Source organism: Lepisosteus platostomus, chromosome 4 (genome assembly GCF_059453375.1).
Source record: "Lepisosteus platostomus isolate fLepPlt1 chromosome 4, fLepPlt1.hap1, whole genome shotgun sequence".
Classification (NCBI taxonomy): domain Eukaryota; kingdom Metazoa; phylum Chordata; class Actinopteri; order Semionotiformes; family Lepisosteidae; genus Lepisosteus; species Lepisosteus platostomus.
In genome coordinates, this window is record NC_142614.1 from 70,875,109 (window position 1) to 70,894,821 (window position 19,713).

Consider the following 19,713-nt stretch of genomic DNA (forward strand, 5'->3'; position numbering starts at 1 on the left):
ATCAGGGAAGAGCAGCATGAGGGTGGAAGTGCAGGCAGGAAGACACAGTCTCCTGAGGGCATTAGTGGATAGTCCATGGGTAATTAATGCACGAACAGGAAACACAGGAGAAAGGCTTATTCCATATTCTCTGCCCATACTCCTAAATAGAAACTGAAGGGCTGGTGCTAATTATTTTTAATTCCAGGTTAGCCAGCGGAGCACCAGATCTCATTTACAGTGACAGCCTGGAGACCCGTTGAAACGTTATGTAACGAATACGCCCCAGCGTATAACAGGGATCTCAGGCGCCCGGGCTGAGGGAGGTCTCCTTTAGCTCAGCCGGCCAGTTCCCTGTTGCACGATGCCAGAGACCCGGGATCGCACCCAGGCAGTGAGGGACGAACGGGCAGGGGCAGAAACCCCAAGAACCGGTACACTTCCAAAAGAATATAACAGCAGAAAGAGCCATCCAAACCCACAAGCCTGCGGTCTGGAGCCCCAGTGCCTTACCCACTACTCTGGCCTATTGCTGTAAGGAGGGCAATCAAGATTACATTCCAGCAACACACGGCACACAACTTGTTACCCGTACCTTTGTATCTGTGCGATACGACATCGGTGCGGAACGCTAAGCAGTTTTGTCAAGGGGTGGGGGTGTGTGTGTGATGTCTGCAGTGACAGGTGTGTGAAAGAGCACACGGGGATGAGAGGAACTCAGAGGAAGTGTAGGAAAGGGCAGTGGAGAGAGAGAGACAAAGGGGTAGTGCCCTGGAGTGCGATCTCCCTGCCTCCCCGAAGCTAATCACAGCGAAGCAAGGTCACAGGACCTTGGACAGCCACCCTGGGGAGTCCAAGGCTGTGTCAATAGAGACACTCACAGTATATCAGTATCTCAGCATGCTCGGTGTGCTCGGTACGTCTGCGCTCTCAGTGCGTCAGGATTCTCGGTATGCTGGCATTCTTAAAGGGCTACGGGCACATCGCCGCCACTGCTGTGTCTGTCCTCTCTGGGCCTGTCTTTCCAGCGGCTCAAAGCAAGCACGTAGCCTCACTCCCTGCACATCAAGAAAAGACACAGCAGACCACAAAACAATCGTGTGCAGAGGTGCACATCAGAGGTAAAGTGCAGGTTTGATCTGCTGAAAGCTCGGCACCTGCTATTTTCTACTTGCAGAAACCAAAATATTCTGTCCGGCATCCTTAGGATTACTTATGTGATCGTTTAATTCACGTATCCTGGGGCACAATCCTACCCTGCCGTGCCACACAAAATTGAATCGAGTTGCACTCAGCAGCCAGCTCAGAAAATGGAAACTAGTGTTTCGTAAAGAATGTTGTCTACCTACTTAGCTGATGCAGGCCTCCTGCTCTCATGTAGGTTTGGCAAGTACAGGAGCAGCCATTCAGTCCTCTCAGCATAGCAGGATTCTCAGTGTTGTCTGAGTTTTGTAAGCATGTTGGCTGTTTCAAAACCTTCAGCACGACAGCAGGATTACGATCCTCTAAACCGATCGGGTTGGATCTGGGAAACTCAGCCTGGAATGCTCCAGTCAGTTCTTTCTGGGGAGCTCATCACAGGCTGGGCCTGATGATGGTACTCTTTCTTCTGGACCAGAATTTCCATGACACAGCTCATTAGAGCAGGGCTGAAAAGGCTGGCCGGATTTCACTCCGGGCTTGCACTGTCTGGCCTGCCCGTATGTCCCCCTTCATTGAAGTGGGTTAATGAATTGCCCTCTTCTCCACCAGATCAGCTGTGGTGGTTGTGCTGGCACATCATTTCTTCCCTGTGTCACCCGGGTGGGGGCTGCACTTCACTGGGGGATGAAGTGGGTCTCCTCTTATATGTGGGATCTTTGGGGATGAAAAGAGCCACATCAACGCAGAAGTTTTTTTTTCTCGGAATTCGATTCTAACTACACAATTCTTAATCAAGTCTTGTGCCATTGGCTTAAAATTCACACGATCTCATGTGCTATTGTTCTCGTCAACCTGCTGTCATCCACCTTCCTGACACACAGGCTTGAGTGCATAATGTTTCCGACTTGAATTTCCCCACTATGCGTGGACCCCAGATGAGCTTGTCCTGCTCACTGTCGGTCAGACAGCCTTAGATTTTTCAAAACGTGTTTTTTACACCTTTTAAACCAGGGAGTTTTCTTATAGCACCTATCTGATGATCTGAGAGCTGAAACTCTGATGTTGTGAGCAGCACACCTGCAGTTTTGCAGTGTTCATATCTGTAGAGTCCTGCTGCATGCTGCTCTCTAGGCCCAGTGTGGCCAGTCAGAAGTGTAGCAGCCCTGCTCTGACTGCAGGTACAGCCCTGACTGGGAATACAGGAATGAAGAGGACGATCAGGGTGGCAGCTGCATTAAGTCAGCCTGTGTGACAGGAAACAGGCAGGCTGATTGTACCGCCTTCATCACAAGATCCCCCTTGTTTGCCAGCACAGACTCTCACCCATTCTTTCAGGAAATGTTTGCATTTCTACTGCCCATTTACAGTCAGTAACTCCCCTCTTTTCTTCCACAGAAAGGAAAGTGAAAATAGAGGCACAGTTCATTAACACAGTTTGATTTGCGCCAGCTCTGGGCATCGGTTTCTCCTGGTATGAGACTGCGGAGTGCTAATACTCATATTGACATTGAGATTTAGCCCACTAATAATTTGAGGTCCACGAGTCTATCTGTGTATAACAAGCTTCCAACTAAACAAGATAAACAGGTCTAATTGCCTGTTCTTATTGGCAAACATTCTTAACTTTCTTTCCTGCAAAGCTGTAACCCTTTTGTAAAGCTGTACACAGTGATCTACACCGAACCTTATCAATGCACTGTAGAATTCTTGCTTCGTGGGCAGAGGGAAGCTTTGGTCCCTGCTCTGTATTTGGTTTATTAGGATCAGATTCAATGCCAGCAGCCCTGACCATGTGACTTCCGTGTGTTAATAGGAGCAGGTCCAGTGGGAACGTGTGCAGGATGCTATAGAGCGCTGTGTGCTTGTACAGTGCGTTATACAGCTCCGTGTGCTTGTGTGGAGTACTACACAGTGCTGTGTGCTTGTACAGTGCGTTATACAGCTCTGTGTGCTTGTGTGGAGTACTACACAGTGCTGTGTGCTTGTACAGTGTGTTATACAGCTCTGTGTGCTTGTGTGGAGTACTACACAGTGCTGTGTGCTTTTGTAGAGTACTACACAGTGCTGTGTGCTTGTGTGGAGTACTACACAGTGCTGTGTGCTTGTACAGTGCGTTATACAGCTCCGTGTGCTTGTGCAGAGCACTACACAGTGCTGTGTGCTTGTACAGTGCATTATACAGCTCTGTGTGCTTGTGCAGAGCACTACACAGTGCTGTGTGCTTGTGTGGAGTACTACACAGTGCTGTGTGCTTGTGTGGAGTACTACACAGTGCTGTGTGCTTGTACAGTGTGTTATACAGCTCCGTGTGCTTGTGTGGAGTACTACACAGTGCTGTGTGCTTGTGTGGAGTACTACACAGTGCTGTGTGCTTGTACAGTGTGTTATACAGCTCTGTGTGCTTGTGCAGAGCACTACACAGTGCTGTGTGCTTGTGTGGAGTACTACACAGTGCTGTGTGCTTGTGTGGAGTACTACACAGTGCTGTGTGCTTGTACAGTGCGTTATACAGCTCTGTGTGCTTGTGCAGAGCACTACACAGTGCTGTGTGCTTGTACAGTGCGTTATACAGCTCTGTGTGCTTGTGCAGAGCACTACACAGTGCTGTGTGCTTGTGTGGAGTACTACACAGTGCTGTGTGCTTGTACAGTGCGTTATACAGCTCTGTGGGCTTGTGTGGAGTACTACACAGTGCTGTGTGCTTTTGTAGAGTACTACACAGTGCTGTGTTCTTGTGCAGGGTGCTATATAGCCCTGTGTGCTTGAACATGGTGCTATATGGCTCTATGTGCTTGTGCAGGATGATATTGAGCTCTATGTGCTTGTGCAATGAGGTATATAGTGCTGTGTGATTGTGCACAGTGCTGTTGAGCTCTGTGTGCTTGGGCAGGGTGCTACACAGTGTTGTCTGCTTGTGCAGTGTGCTATACAGTGCTGTGTGTTTATAGGACACTATTGAGTTCTGTGTGCTTGTACAGAGTGCTATACAGCTCTGTGTGATTGTGCAGGGCGTTAGACAGTACTGCTTTGCCCCGCGGTCTGTATGAAAGACATGCACGAGAGGTGCATTGTAAGGATAATCAAACTGGAAATGGGTGAGAGGTCGGGGCTGAGACCTGAGAGGTGCAGTCTGGTGTCATCCCACAGTGCTTGTCTTCAACGTTGTGCGGAGGACACTGAGACTCTGCTCCAGGAGCCCTGCAAACCACCGCAGCTAATCCCATCACTGCTTCACTCAAGCAGGTCTATGAAGGCTTAATTACTAAACAGGGCTGGTCGATTGCGGAGCTAAGTAGCGGAATATTGGGTTCACAGTGCTGAGCTGCAAGCTTCCCCAGGCTTTGCCTGGCTATAAAAGCAGAAGGAGATTTACGAGGCAGGAACTACTGTACACTGCCGCTTAGTGCACTGAGTCTGCTGGGCAGTGCTGGTCCGTGTGGCCCAATATCAGTCCAATCACACCCCTTCTACTGCAGTGACACGATGCCTGGCTGACACACCTCATTGTCCTTACGGGCTCAAACTGGAGAAGGATAACAAGACACCGCCTGGAAAGTTTGAGCACACCGTATGTTTTTGCTTTTCCACCTTTTGCTGTTCACGTTGGCCTTTCTCAGTTCTTTTAAACAAACTATTGGGATCATTTCAGGGTGAATGGGTGCCCCTTTTCAAGCAATAGCCCCTTTTCAAGTGTGCTACTGTGAAAATCACAAAACTGCCGGGCTGTCCTTGCGCTAGCCTCAGGGAGAGAAGCCGAGAGCAGCCCTTATTGCTCACTGTCCCAGTTTTCCGCTCTCCCAGCGGGATTCCAGGCCAATCGATTCCTAACAGCCCGCAGGTTCCGAAACCATTTTTCCCTTTTTATCTCCTCATCGGCAGTCTGGCGGCAGAGCTTGTTTGAGCAGACCTCGGTGCTGATGACCCCCGCAGGGAGCCGGGGATGGGGCAGAGCTCACCGTGGCTGACCCTGCCAGCGCGACAGAGACTTCCTTCTCCGCTGATGTGGAATAGCCAGTTGTGGATGTTTCACATCTCGGCTCTGAGCTATACATACCCTGTACGTGAGCTGCATGAGACTCCTCCCACTCTCCCACCTTCCAGCCACTCATCTGTTAACAAATGACAGGCAGTCCCGCCCCATACTGAACGCTGAGCACTGATTGGAGGAGGGGTGCGTCCCTCATTGACAGCACTGCATGGCTGCAGGAGTCACTGCGTCTCTGAGAGCCGGGACCAGACCTGGCCAACGAATTCTTCATTTGCCTCGCCAACATGTTAGGAATCCTGACCACAGTAGGTTAATGACACGACCCAGGCTCCTTTACTGTTTCAGCAATCCATCGCGCTTCCCGCGTGCAAATTCAGCTCCCCCGTCCTGGTCCGACTCCAGGAAAGGCAGACGGACGAGCACAGAAGGGTCTCAGAAGCAGAGCTGGCGAGACAGACTCCCCTGGCCTTCGGCCGGACCAGCGGCGGCTGGCACAGAGACTCGTCTGTCCACCCATCGGGCACGTCCCGACAGCTGCTGCTGCGGTCCCCTGGCACCCTGGCCAGCGTGGGGCCCAGCACAGCTCAAGGCAGCAGGGCCCGTTGGGCAACGTGCCGAAGGACGAGGGGGGGGGGGGCGGGCTCACATCTCTGAGCTCCAGAGCTCAGCTCCTTCCCCCCATCTTCCAGCAGCAACTGCAGGGATTGAAGGCGACAATCTAGCCAGGGAGACGAGATCTGAATGGAGCAGAACGTACGCATGGAAAGTCAAATGCACGTTTCGGAAACGTGGCTACTTTACTGAAGACACGTCCCATTGGTCTTGTTCTTTATTAGATTAAGAAGTGGGTCAGTCCCTGATAGGGTGCTGCTTCGCGTTCTGTCAGTGTGTGTCAGCGCAGGCATGTCATCTAGGGTCCTGCGGGGACAGCAGGGCCACGCAGAGCTCACTCTCGCAGTGCCGACCCACTGCACGCTTCGCACGAGACCCACGATGCCCTGGGATCAGTGATTTCTGAACAGTGTGCAGTAGAGGCTCTGACAGAACCAGTGATTTTCACACACCCTTCAACTTCACGATCGCGCCTGCTGAGAAGCGAAACTCCTTTTTACCCTGGAATTCCATTTCCATCTCTTTGTGTGCGTGGTGTGCTTGTCATCTGGGTGTAACAGCCTGACTAGCGTGCACTCTCTTTGGCCATCTCCTCTCTCTCTAGGGGTTGAGCCCAACAGCCAGTCCCAGACAACAGCAGGAACTCAGATCTCTTTTAGATCTCAAAGACCAATGATGAGAAGAGGCTTGTCAGCCCCATCAAGATCAATGGGCTCTGAAACTGCAGGTTGTAAAGGACACAGATCTCCCAGGCATGCCATCTCTTCCTTGAATTCTCATGCTGGAAAGGGACAATTGGATTGAATAGACAATCAAAGCCAAGACACATGATTCTGGGAGGTGGAAGAACTCCCAAGGAGCTCCTGAAAATAACACACAACAGCTGAAGCTCCGAACAGCTGATTCTGGGAGCTGAACCCAGCATCCTGAAGCTCTGAGGTGGAAACGTTACCTCGGTGCCCCAGACAGCAGCTATCATAGAGGAAGAGGTAAAACCCAAAATGTTGTGCTGCTCATTCCTGTTTTTGCAGCGTGAAATTAACTTTCACCTGTTCCTTTACAGCTATCCTCGAGTGGCCACCGGAGGGCACGGGGGCGTGGGCGGTGTGGAGGTGGGCTGGGGCAGTGGGTGTGTCGTGATTCTGCTTAGCGACTTCCCAGACAGTGGAGAGTAAAGAGGAGGATGAAGGGAGGGGCGCAGGAAGAGAACAGGGCGGCCATGTCACGTGCACTCAGACGCTCACCCTTCTTCACCCAGAGCTGCGTCGTGAATCTATTACAGTGTGCACTGCCCTCCTACGGGGCTGCTCTGTCTGGGTCCCCAGGGTCCACAGGAGGCCGCCTCTTTGTTCCAGCCCAGTTTCCCTCAGCGCATGGAAGGTGCCACATTCACAGCTCTTTAATGGATTACTTGTTATACAAAGAAAGAGGGAACATACAAATCAAAATAAGTCAACCCAGTGGGCTTCTTCAGAAAGAACAGCAAAATACTGTAACGCGGCATGCCAATATCGCTCCCCCTTGCTTCTGGTGACATTCGAGGTGTTATGGAAGGCACAGAAAACTGACTAAGTGTGGCCTTTTTCTTGCCGTGACCTAAGCTTTGAATTAAGGCCTTTCTAAAGGTGACCTGATCAGGCATTGTTCCACCTGGACCTCGTGGGGTAAACGTGCACCTGACGAGCTTTCGTGTGATTGGTTGCAGTGCCTCACTGTTCAAGCTGCATTGCTGGTCAGGGGGCTTAAAACAGAGGGGCAACTTTTTGTGAAAGTACGTAAGCTATAACTATGGTATTCTCATTCCAGAAACTGTTGCATTGCTTTTTTCCATCAGTATACAATGTAACGCATATGGCCGACGTTACAGGTTGTGCGAGCCGGTTGCCAGCGCAGTGACGTCACCGCCCTTCCCCGTGAATAGCAGGGACCTCAGCCACCAGATCTCCCTTTAGCTCAGCTGACTGGTTCCCTATTGAGTGACGCCAGAGACCCGGGTTCCAGCCCCAGCAGTGGAGGGCCGACCTGAGGCGGGAGCGGTGAGGGCGCGTACCCACATGAACCCGAAAGCGCTACAGTACAAACTGAAGGGCACTGAAGTGGCAATGGCATGCAATTGCATTTAAAACCAAGAACACCTCTTTACCCAAAGGGTTGTGAGAGCATGGAACAAGTCTGGTACCTATTCAATTATGGAATTTGAATTGCTCATTAGGAACGAAAATCTCAGTATCCTGCTTAATTGGTCACTAATACAGTGATTAATTAAAGAGCAAATGCAGTGCATTATTGAAAATGTAATCAGGACGTTCCTGGCACTGATGTAAATGTAGGTTTGGCCATACTCTGTTGCAGCCTGGTATCGATGGGGCGGGCCAGCAACATGCACCACAGCAGACGTGCAGATCAGGACTAAATCCTGTACTTCACGAAAAGCTTCAGCATTAGGTGTAACTGTGGTACTGGGTAGTGAGTCACACTGTGTGTCAGCAAAAAAGTATTTGCCAAATGGCTCCTTCCCAGAAACAATCCCTCTGTGTTATTGAAAAAAAAAACAATTAAAATGATGGTCGATTTGCTCTCCTTTAAAAAAGCTTCCTGTTTCCCTTTGCATATGCCCAGTCAGTGCCATCTCACTGGATATTTGAAGAGGTTGACCACATCCAAAACCCCACAATCATAATGAACAATATTCTTTGACTGGCTGGCTCTCAGTCCTTTATCTCCCAAACTGGATCACCTCATCTCTGATGATGGTGAACCATGTACACTCTAGGGTCCATGACAGTGCTTCTCAATATCGGTCCTGTGGGTTGCGTTCCAAATGGATCCTATTTTAAACTTTTTTTTTCTGGTTCCTCGCTGGTTTAGACTTTTTTTCTGCACTCAGACCTTAGAAATCCAAAATACTAGTTCAACTACATCGTTTCCAGTGCCTTAAGCATTGTAAATTTTACGCAGTCTCTTGATGTCTTCTCAAAAATTGTTCTTCCTCATTTCTGACTACACAGCTCTTAACGTGTTGTCAGTTGCCGATGCCCAGACAGGTGGGTGTCACGCACTGTATCAGACTCTACCACAAAGAAGGGGTTTTATTTTTCCTTCTGCTTCTGCTAAATTTCAGCCCACACACCTGAATGGCAGCAGGAGCTGGCACAGGGTTGAAACCAATTACTAACCCCATCTGACTTATTAAAACCTGAAAGAAAATCTAATAAGAGAAATAAAAGCTGATGTCAATTAGCCTGCGATTACGACAGTGCCTGGAGCCCAAACCAGAGGTCACAGCACTCCTCCAGGACCAGGACCGAGAGTCACTGACCGAAGATGATCTTGCTTCCTCCCTGAGTTGTCCATTTCCTGCCCCTCACGCTCCCCTCAGGGGGACGGGAGACGATCCTTCAAGTTCGCCAGCTGCCGATCTAATTACCTCAGCTGCTATTTCAAAAGGTCTAGTTTCTTCATCGTATAATTTTCTCCCGTTTAAAATTAGCTCCTCTCCCGTCACTGTGATAGGGGATGGGGAATTAGAAAAGTTAGATGAACTAGAATCAAAAAAAGCACCTGGGAGGCAGTCTGGGGCGTCACCTTCTCATTTCTGAAAAACCTCAAAGCTGAAAGCTTGAAAGGGTGGCAGCTGATCGTGTAACTGCGAGTTAGTGCGGAGAATATCCACAGTGCCACGCCAGCAGGGCCCTGATACTTTCTGTAAGGCGGCACTTTGAAGTGTGGGTGACTAGTGTGCTTTCAAATAGAGCCGGTGTGTCTAAATTGGTGTGTCTTTCAATTACTGTGAAGTCATTTTCCATGATGATCAGCAGACAGTTATTATTTGCCTCAGCAATGCGCCTGTGAAAAATATTCTTTTAAAATAACCAGGCGGGTGTGGCATAATGACAGAAAAAATAAGGAATCACACTTACCGTGCCTATCTGTAGGCTGAGCCTTGTTTAGAATGACAGTTTACTGTTTACGAGGCTTGGTTCTGCCTCGCCTGTGCTGAAGGAATCCATCTGGCGGGGCTGGGTGGAGCTTAAGGAGAATCTGAATCCTGATTGGTTGCTCTCTTCCCTTTGTATCAGGGCTCAGTGGAGCTGAGCATGTCGCAGGAAGTGATGTCACCTCCTTTAATAAAACCTACACAATGCTGAATTATCTGGTGACGTAGGACCTCGTGTTTTGGTGTAGTACAGTCTGCCCCTGTTTAGGGCAGGGGTTCCCCGTCCTGGTCCTAGGGACCCCAATGCCCGCTGGGTTTTGTTCCACCTGAGCATCCAATGAAATAATTGAATTCTTGATAAAAGTAACAACAGAGTTAATCCGAGCTCTCTGTTTGTGTGCCCTTGCTGAATGTAGACGTGAACTACTGCATTTATTACGTCACTTGAAAACGTCTTGCAAACCAAGTGACTTGTGACTACGATGAAACTCAGCAGGTGTGGGGGTCCTCGATTCGATTCCCAGCAACGGCTGTTTGTTCCTGCTGAGCTTTCGGTTACCCACGCTAATTCATTTCAGTTTTCTAATTGAGGCCATTGTTTGCAATTTGATTTCAGTTCCACAAAGCTGACTGTGCTTCGGTAAGAGCCCGGAGCTAAGGAGTGAGTTTCAGAACGGCCCTCATTCAGGTGTGTCAGGTGAAATCTAAACTACTGGACTGAAGCAGGAGGAAAAACACTGACTCACTGGGGCAGCGTCTGATACAGTGGCCTTCTGGCCTGTGCTCATCATCAACAGATCACCTGTAACAAGCAGTGTAGTCAGAAGTAAGGGATACATTTCTTAGTTAGCGAGTTACAGAGATTGGACCGCAAACAGAAAGTTGTGGGAAATAATGCCCTTTAACTGGGGTATTTCTGAACCCAAGGACTGAGTGCAGATAAACCAGTCCGCAGATCAGTTACAGGCACCAGTCAGCACATGTGATTGAGAGTCCTGCTGGGAGAAAAACCAGCAGACAGCAGACATAGAGGGGTCAGGACTAGCACTGAGAACCACTGGGCTAGGGAGTGGGGCTGTGTCTGCTCGGAGCTCATCGAAACCCAAGCAGGAGCAGAGCAGAGCTGTGCCCATCACACACAGATAACATGTGACATGTGATGAAAACATCACAGATTGTTTTCAAGGTAAGAAGGCCAGCCGAATTACATTTTACCTCAACAGAGAATCTCGGACAACTTGACAAACATTCTCCTCTATCTACTAAAACCCACTTCTCAATTCCCTTGCCATTCTCTGTGTTGTAAACCTGTGTGTTGCCCTTTCATTTCTATTTTTTGAGTCCCTTGTTTTCTTAGGAAAGAGGAAAGAGGCTGATTTGTCTGGGTTTGGTGTGTTTTGCGATCTGCCTCTCGAAACATCACACCCACCCACACCTCCAACCACAAGCCAGGCATTGTGTGGAAAGCACAGAGTTTGGAACGCGTTTCCATAGCGCTTTAAAATTAGAAGTTTTTTTTTTAAATCAGAAGATATTTCCAGCCTCAATGTTGACACCTTGCTGATAACTGCTAAGGCTGATGACTGTCAGACTTTCCAAGTGTGACATTAGCACAATTAATTCAGTCTCAGTCACACTCTGTGTACTCTTTTAAATACGTTTGTTTAAATTGTGAGGCAATTTCTTCCTATATTCACTCTGCCATGGTGCTCTCCGTCATCCCTGATGCTATGGCTATCACTGTCAGAGAAAATATCGTCTGTTGTTTCATAAAAGCTGTTATCAACTTCAAACTGATTTCAGAGCCGCTGCTCCAGAAGGAGTTGTGTAGTTTCGGTCTCTGTTTTCCAAGCTTTTGTGAAGGTTTGTGAAGATTCCCCCAAAAAAGTGCTTTTAGAAGACAGCAGCATTCTGATGTAAGACTCCTACGTTAGGCTGATGCCCCTGGATCACCTCCAGTGAGATTCTGACTGTAGGCTGCAATTCCTTTCCCCACACAAGCTCAGCACTAGCTGGGTCTCGCGTCTTCAGTCTCGAATCTCACAGAACATGGCCGTCAGGACAGGCCACAGTTACAAGGGACAGAAACAGCTCCTTGACCAGCAGTAGAAGCCAGCTGGGCATGCTGGGAGCACCGGAGGCACAACACTGTACAAGTGCAGACAGTGTGATGTCAGCCCCCATAATCGCCTGGGGAGCATGACCCTTTACACCTGACAAGAAACTCCTGAAAGAACCAGCAAGCTTTTACCTGGAAATGGGGAGGAAACTTGAAACGTTCTGGGTGGAGTGTGAATAATTTATGGTGGTGAGCTTTACTGGATTCTCTCTGACTGTATATGTCCTCCTCCCTGTCCTCTCATTCTCTCACCCCCTCCTCCTTCTCACCTTCCTCTCTCCTCTCTCACTTTACTGTCTCCCTTCTCCTCTCTCCTCTCTCTCACTTTACTGTCTCCCTTCTCCTCTCTCCTCTCTCTCACTTTACTGCCTCCCATCTCCTCTCCTCTCTCTCTTTACTGTCTCCCTTCTCCTCTCTCTTCTCTCTCACTTTACTGCCTCCCATCTCCTCTCCTCTCTCTCTTTACTGCCTCCCATCTCCTCTCCTCTCTCTCTTTACTGTCTCCCATCTCCTCTCCTCTCTCTCTTTACTGTCTCCCATCTCCTCTCCTCTCTCTCACTTTACTGTCTCCCTTCTCCTCTCTCACTTTACTGCCTCCCATCTCCTCTCCTCTCTCTTTACTGTCTCCTATCTCCTCTCTCCTATCTCCTCTCTCCTCTCTCTCTTTACTGTCTCCCATCTCCTCTCTCCTCTCTCTCTTTACTGTCTCCCATCCCCTCTCCTCTCTCTCTTTACTGTCTCCCATCTCCTCTCCTCTCTCTCTTTACTGCCTCCCATCTCCTCTCCTCTCTCTCTTTACTGTCTCCCATCTCCTCTCCTCTCTCTCTTTACTGTCTCCCATCTCCTCTCCTCTCTCTCACTTTACTGTCTCCCTTCTCCTCTCTCACTTTACTGCCTCCCATCTCCTCTCCTCTCTCTTTACTGTCTCCTATCTCCTCTCTCCTCTCTCTCTTTACTGTCTCCCATCTCCTCTCTCCTCTCTCTCTTTACTGTCTCCCATCCCCTCTCCTCTCTCTCTTTACTGTCTCCCATCTCCTCTCCTCTCTCTCTTTACTGTCACCCTTCCTCTCCTCTCTCCCTGTGTCTCTCCCCCTCAGTTTCATGCCCTCCTCTCTCTCTCTCACACACACACACACACACACACACACACACACACACACACACACACACACACACACACAATCGCAGCTGGTTACAGGGTGGGTTGCTCAGAATGCCCTCTACACACTCCACTAATGGGGTTTCTTAATTCTAATTTAATTAAACCCACACTGCCTGCTTTAAGCTGTGTGGGATTTTATTAAAAGGAAATGGGGGAGCTGAGAAGTAAACAGAGACTCAGTGTGTGGGTGTGTGTGTGGGGGGGTTTACAGGGAGAGCCCCCTCCATCATACAGTCTACACACAGGAATAACACTATCAGCCTGCCTGCCCTGGCCTCTCCTACTGATAGAGGTCCTAAACATGTTTCTGTATGAAGAAACAACGCCCTGCAGGATTTCTCAGGTGGCTTATTACAATGGATTACCAGGGGTTCCTTCGAACAGGTCCAGACCTAAGACAGACTGTGTTAACAGACTAGCCAGTGACATTTCCATTTGGGCTAATCCAAAACCGCTGATCTGCTGAACATCCAAAAGGGTCCAAGTGAGAGGAGGCCCACCCCTCTACAGCTCCCCAGACAGCGCTGGTTGTACTGGGAACAAACCCCACAAGTACGAATTCCCCTTCAACCACCCCCCCCGAAAGAGACACTTTACTGTCACTCATCACACTTAATCCACATGTCTTTGGCAGGCAGGAGGAAAGTGGAGCAAAAAGCAAAAACTCCTAAACAAAATTTGCAGAGAGACCATGCAAGCTCCACACAGACAGGTAGGCCAAGCCAAGCTGGAATCAAACCCAGGGCCCTGGGGCTACGAGGCACAGATGCCAACCACTGTGGTGGGCCGCTCAGATGTAATTGGCAGATTGAGGGCTGCTACCACAATTTACAAAGACTCAGAAGATCTCAACAGATGGCACCGACACTGTACAAGGGGCAGTGTGACATGACAGAATATTGTTAACCAAGCTGAATGCAGTGAGTAATCTAAGGCAATGTTTTTCCTATAATAACTAGTGATCTATTGCGTTGCCGCCCAGGATAAAACAGAGACAATGGCAATTCTGGCGAAGGTTGGTGAGCAACATCGTGTTAATCTGAAAATCGAATCTGCCTTAAATGTGCCAAGTTCACTCAGTACAGGGCGTTCACAGCACACGACATCTTGAGTTGCTGGCCATAAGCAGAAAAAATAGATACACTGGCGTGTTCCCATAATCACACAGCTTCGCCAAACTGAAGTGATCAGCCTTGATGTGGAGACAACTTGCGAGACTGACGCTGAAAGAGAGCAGACACAAACACAGCAGGATCTGCTAGCCTGGCCTTGTGTGACTCCTAGGGCCTGGCGTAAATATTTTGTGCTGAGGCTGATACAATATGTATACCACTAGCAGAAAAAAAAAAGTTGTGGGGAAAACTATGTGATGAAAAGCGACATGAAGCTCAGTAGAACTGTGTAACTGGCCAGGCAGTTGGTCGGATGGCTAAAATCCAAACCCCTGCTCTGCGCCGGAGACCTTTGTGCTGGAATGCCTCTGCCCTTATCTCGGTGGCGGACCACTTCGAAACAGATTGCTTTAGCGCCCAGACCCCACCGACACCGTGAAGGACAGGTTACCTCTGACCCAGCTGGAGCAACCAGTGAACCAACAGAGAGAGCCACGGGGACAGAGAAAGACCTGTTAGACGAGCACAAGAGGTTAAACTCAAGTTCAGCCAAGATTCAGGGAACCCAGTCGAACCAGCTACACTGGGCCTCAAACAGAATAATATATGGGTGTGTAGTGGTATACCGTGTTCCCTGATGAAACACCTTGTAATAGGAAAAATTACAAGAGGCACATTTTTAACGTAAAGGGTTGTGGGAGTATGGAACAAACTACCCAGATATACTGCTGAAGCCATGTTCCGGCTTCTTTCGAAGAACAGCCGGATAAGACCCTTATATCTAATCAGCATCCAAATGAGCAGAACGGGCTTGTCCTCCTTTCGTTCATGATCCTTCTTATATTCCAAACAAGATCTACCTAGCCAAGCTCTGACTCTGTGACGTCAGTCGGGCTACTGAACTGGGCGAGCCAAAAAGTCAAGAATCCAACGCAGAGACAGTGACGGAGAGGAGTGGCCCGACCAGCTCCGACCACAGCAGTGCCTATCCTGTGGTCCCTGTGCCAGTCGTGTCGATATCGGCACGGGCCCCGCTGGGCCTCGCAGGGCCACACCTGCAGAGCACGCCGTGTCGGGATGCGAAACCGCCCGTCTGAGAAAGGAAAAACAGCCTCCCCCCCCAGAGCAGATCCGGAAATATCGGCCGGAAAAGGGGCATGCGGAACTTTCCCAGGCTCACCGCAAGTTTATTTTTTTAAAGGAGAGAAACGGAGAGCAGGCCCAGCAGGGGAGGGGGTGGAAAGTTCAGAAAAACGCACCCTGACCCGCGACCCCAGTCGCCAAGATCTCATCTGCTGTTTCCCTGCAGCTCGGCTTCCTTCTGACGAACCCCGGCGATGAGACTCCAGTGTGCTGCTGGGACCGCGGTCAGGACTGATTGCCAGGGAGGCTGAGAATGGCCAGAATCGGCTCACGACGCAAGCATCAGGAAAGCCACTGGTACCACCAGCAACCAGAAGACCCCCTCTGACAAAAAGAGCTGCAGAGAAATGCCTGTGGGCTTCCCAGAGCAGCAGACTCCCACCAGAAGCGACCTGTTACAAGAGCTGAGCTGTCCGGTCTGTTGGACCAGAGAGAGCTTCCCGAGGAAAGCCCTGCTTAGACTGAAGCCGCTCAGACACCTCCACACCAAGGTGATTTGATTGCTCAGGTAGGAGCCACTCAGATGGTGTTTTATAAGAACAAACTGGAACGTCTGGGACTGTAAGGGCAAAGGAACACCTGAAGCTTAAACACCACCTTGTGGGAGGGGGCATTAAGAGGCATTAAAAAACCTGGTTCACTTGGGATAGAGAGGGCAGGAATTCTTCACTTAATGTTTTTGTCAGTCCTAATGAACTACCTTTAATGACTTTCACTACTCAGGCAAAAACAAAAACAGTGCATCACCTCTCGCCAATCTATTGCTCCCTATCCTCACAGCAAACCCAAATTTAAACGAGGGAACGAGCTTCTCGTGTAACTGTGAGGCCCAGGATCAGAACTGAACAAATCCAAAGTGGCTGCACATGGTCCATATGTGCCAGGAGGCCTGTGCGCCAGTTCAGGAACATAACTGCAACGCACCCGTGAAGAATGCCCCTTCGTTCAATTTCATTTACTGCTTCTTTGCAATGGTTGCACATGGCTGGGAATATATAAACAAGAGCCGAGACTTATATTCCCCACTCTGCTCTTTCAACACCAATCTGGAAGATGCACAGTTGTGAATGACTCACCATTATCCGCAACTAAACAAGAGTAATATCAAGGTGACTTTCATTGGCTCTCTCCATCGAGTCTCAAGGTTAGACCGTCTGAAACTCACTTTTCGTCATCCAGAAATTGTTCCCTCAAATCCTGTTAAAAAGCGCAACACATCCTGCTTCCATTTACAACACAAATTCTTTCCTTTACTGATGCTGAGAAATTAGTTCACACTTTCATCTCGTCAAGACTAGATTATTGCAGTGCTCTGCTTGCTGGATCACCCAAGAACTGGCTTCAGAAACTACAGTCTGTCCAGACCTTTCCTGCTGGAGTGCTGACCCAGTCTAATCAATCCAAACAAATTCTCTCGCTGGTCTATCAGCTGATCTATCTGGCTGTCTCCTGTGTGCCTTCATGAGATACTACACCCAGTCCTCCCAGTCTACTCCTTCCATCATGCTGGCTCTGGGGTCCTCAGCGTTGCCAGGACTGCACATCATACGTTAGGACCCCGAGCCTCCTCACTGGCAGACCCCCGGCCTTGAAGCGCTCTTCCTGACCACGTTAAAACCACACACCCTCTGCGGATGCTTTTAAATCGTGCCTTAAAAACCGCTTGTGTTTGAAGGCCTTCGGTTCCTAGCATAATTCTTTGTTTTAATTTAATAATTTATACATTTTGTATTAATCTTTTCCTGCCTCTGTACCTTTTTCCTTTTTATGTATAAGTTATTTAAAGTGCCTTCAGAACACTCTGATTGAAAGGTGCTGGGCACGAATTCAATTGACCGTTTGGCTCATTGGTTGAGCGACTGACCGGTTGACCCTATCGACCTTTCGGGTTCTTCCCTTTGCCTCCTCAGAGAGCCCATTGGGGAGAATCTTTGACTTCTCTGCCAAGTCAGGACGACCTTGCTTCGATCCAAGTGGGAAAACACGGCACAAACGCTGTCCCTCTGGCCAAGTGAAAAAGCTGCGCCGAGTCTGGTCTTTTCCTTGCGGAGATCTCGGTCTGGGCAGGACCAGCCGGACTCTGGTCCTCCTGTCAGCTCTCGCACAGTGTCACACAAACGAGCCGTCCAGCTCCAGCATCAACAGCCCGCCGACAGCCTCTCACACTACCGGCGCGAGACAAACATCATGTGGTTTCAACGGGGATAGACTTTCATGGATGTAACTCGTGCTTTTCTCTTTTTTTTTTTTGCTGCACACATTTAGCATGCAAAAGACAGAAGGACACAGAGTGGGCAGTGGGCAACGGCCACCCCCTCTCCCCCTCTCTCCTCCCCCTGTCCCCCCCCAACAAAAAAAAAAACAACAACTTGCGTTTCAGGGGTTACAGAGGACATAGGGAGATATTGCCCAGCACAAAGACATGGCTTCTTATACTGTATAGCTTCCAGCTGCGCTCGCTGGCAGGCGCCTGTGCTCCCGAGCTGCAAGGAATGTTTGGTTCGCAGCAAAGCTGGGAACACACAGTTGCCAACACAATCCCCACTCCATCAGCTAGCAACGAATTCCATGGGTCCCTGGCTTCACCCACAGAGCCGAATGGCTCGAATTCCACAGCTGATAAAGCTGCAGATTCAGACCTCACTACAGCACAGACCTGGTGCCGTACAGCAAGACCCCCGACTACCAGCCTCATCATGACGGTCCCGGGCAGAACTGTCAGAAAAGCCGAGATCCCAGACCCCAGCTGCCCACCTCCTTTAAAAACCTACAGTAGGATATGCATGACATTAAGCGTGAGAGAATGTTTCTAACGTGCGCTTTTCCTAAGCAGGCTCAATACATTTAACACAGGCAAGGGGTTTTCTTTTGCAGAGGTCTCGAAAGAAGGAGTCACCTTACGCTCTCAGCGGCAGATTGGCGCTGCTCGAGGCAAAAGAAACAGACAGCTAGGTGGAGAGCAGGTCAGACCCAAACGGCAGGCATATCTCCCTTCCTCCCATCGCAGCTACAGCAAGTCCGATATCGAACAAGAGAAAATGTAAAAATGCGAATCTGGAAAAATACCTTTCCTTGTTTTCAAAGTGGTGGCTTGGAGAGTGGACTTGGATTTCATGTTGGCCTCAAAAGATATTACAATGCCTGTTAAATTGAGTATTTCCCTATGCTAAATGGAGTACTGTTGCATAATTAACCTGAATAAGAATAAGAGCAAAAGTTCACAAAGTTTATTTTTATGCAAAATACAGTAGGTATGCTTATTCAACTCCCTGGAAAACAAGTCATATATACAGCATCATTCGCAGTGATTCTCCTGAATAAATCAGTAGCATTCTTGGGCTTTTCTCTAGGCCTGATCAACGGCAGGAATGGACTGCTGGTCGTATTAGTTTAACACATCACTGTTAAGGTGTAATGGATCCATTTCAACTCTCATTTCTTTCCATTCCAGAGCACTTTTATAATCCAACCTGCATCCCAGTGACCTGGTAAGTCATGGGGAACCACTTCCTGTCTGGCAGAGTGTGTGGAGGTTTGAGCAATGACCGTGAGGGAGATGAAAAACTCAGACTCCATGGACCAGTGCCTCTGATCCTGCCTGCATAAAATCTAGATTTGGGAACAAGGAATAGGAGATGCACAGTCTATTGTGGTCAGTCTGAACAACTGTTTCCCCCAGGAAAAAGATACTGGGTTTAAAAAAACCCTAGAAATTTTAATTTCATTTCTTAACAAAATAACCAGAATAAACATCCTACCTTTCTATCTGCACAATGCACAGCTGCAGCAGCTGGAGGGCAGCGGCTCCTGTCTGGAGTTGTTAAATCCAATTTTCAGGGCACTTACAGTATGAGGAAGATCTTTGTGTGGACTTTTTATTTTTCAGTGGGAAAATGTCCATCTGAATGATCGTAACCTGAGATTTTAGGACTTTCATTGCTGTACAGCACCTTTTCATTGCACTGACTTTTTTGTGTTCGCAGAGAGTTGTTTTCATGAAAAGGTCTCAGATGAGTGCAGTGTTAGTGAAAGACACAGAAACCCTGCCTTTCGCAAAAGGCTGTTAAGGAAATCTCCAGTGTGAGTCAGCAACAGGAGAAAGACACTAAAGAGAAACTGTTGAAATACATTCACAAAAATGCTTAATCCTTCAATCATTCACAGCCGTAGGCAGTTAAACTCTGCAATGCCACCATGACTGATATCTTCCATTAAGTGGGGTCAGACACTCGATGATGGGTCTATCAGCCAACAGCTCTGACAAAGCAACATAAACTGTTGAGTGTGCGATTTAGTCACATAGCTATGTGATGCTAGAGAAAACAGTGTGGAGGGCAAGGCAGGAAAAAGACCTCAATGTGTTTCTAAACAAACTGGCCACTGACCACTAGACACTTCCCACCCCACCACTCTCACACACTGACCACTGGACACATCACACCCCACCACTCTCACACACTGACCACTGGACACATCACACCCCACCACTCTCACACACTGACCACTGGACACTTCACA

At 49.0% G+C, this 19,713-nt stretch overlaps 1 protein-coding gene across 4 annotated transcripts in view; it reads right to left on the bottom strand.

The window, feature by feature from the left end:
• The window catches only part of rhobtb4 (Rho related BTB domain containing 4), a 78,652-nt gene that overhangs the window by 55,783 nt on the left and 3,156 nt on the right, over positions 1-19,713 (bottom strand). The window contains exon 1 of one of the 4 annotated variants that reach the window (XM_088630570.1): positions 9,643-9,717. The exons of 2 other annotated variants lie outside the window; for them this stretch is intronic. The gene's annotated coding sequence lies outside the window, so the exon portion shown is untranslated. Of the gene's footprint in view, positions 1-6,966; positions 7,052-9,642; positions 9,718-19,713 lie in introns of those variants that run through there. One more of the 4 variants, XM_088630571.1, reaches the window with a different exon arrangement.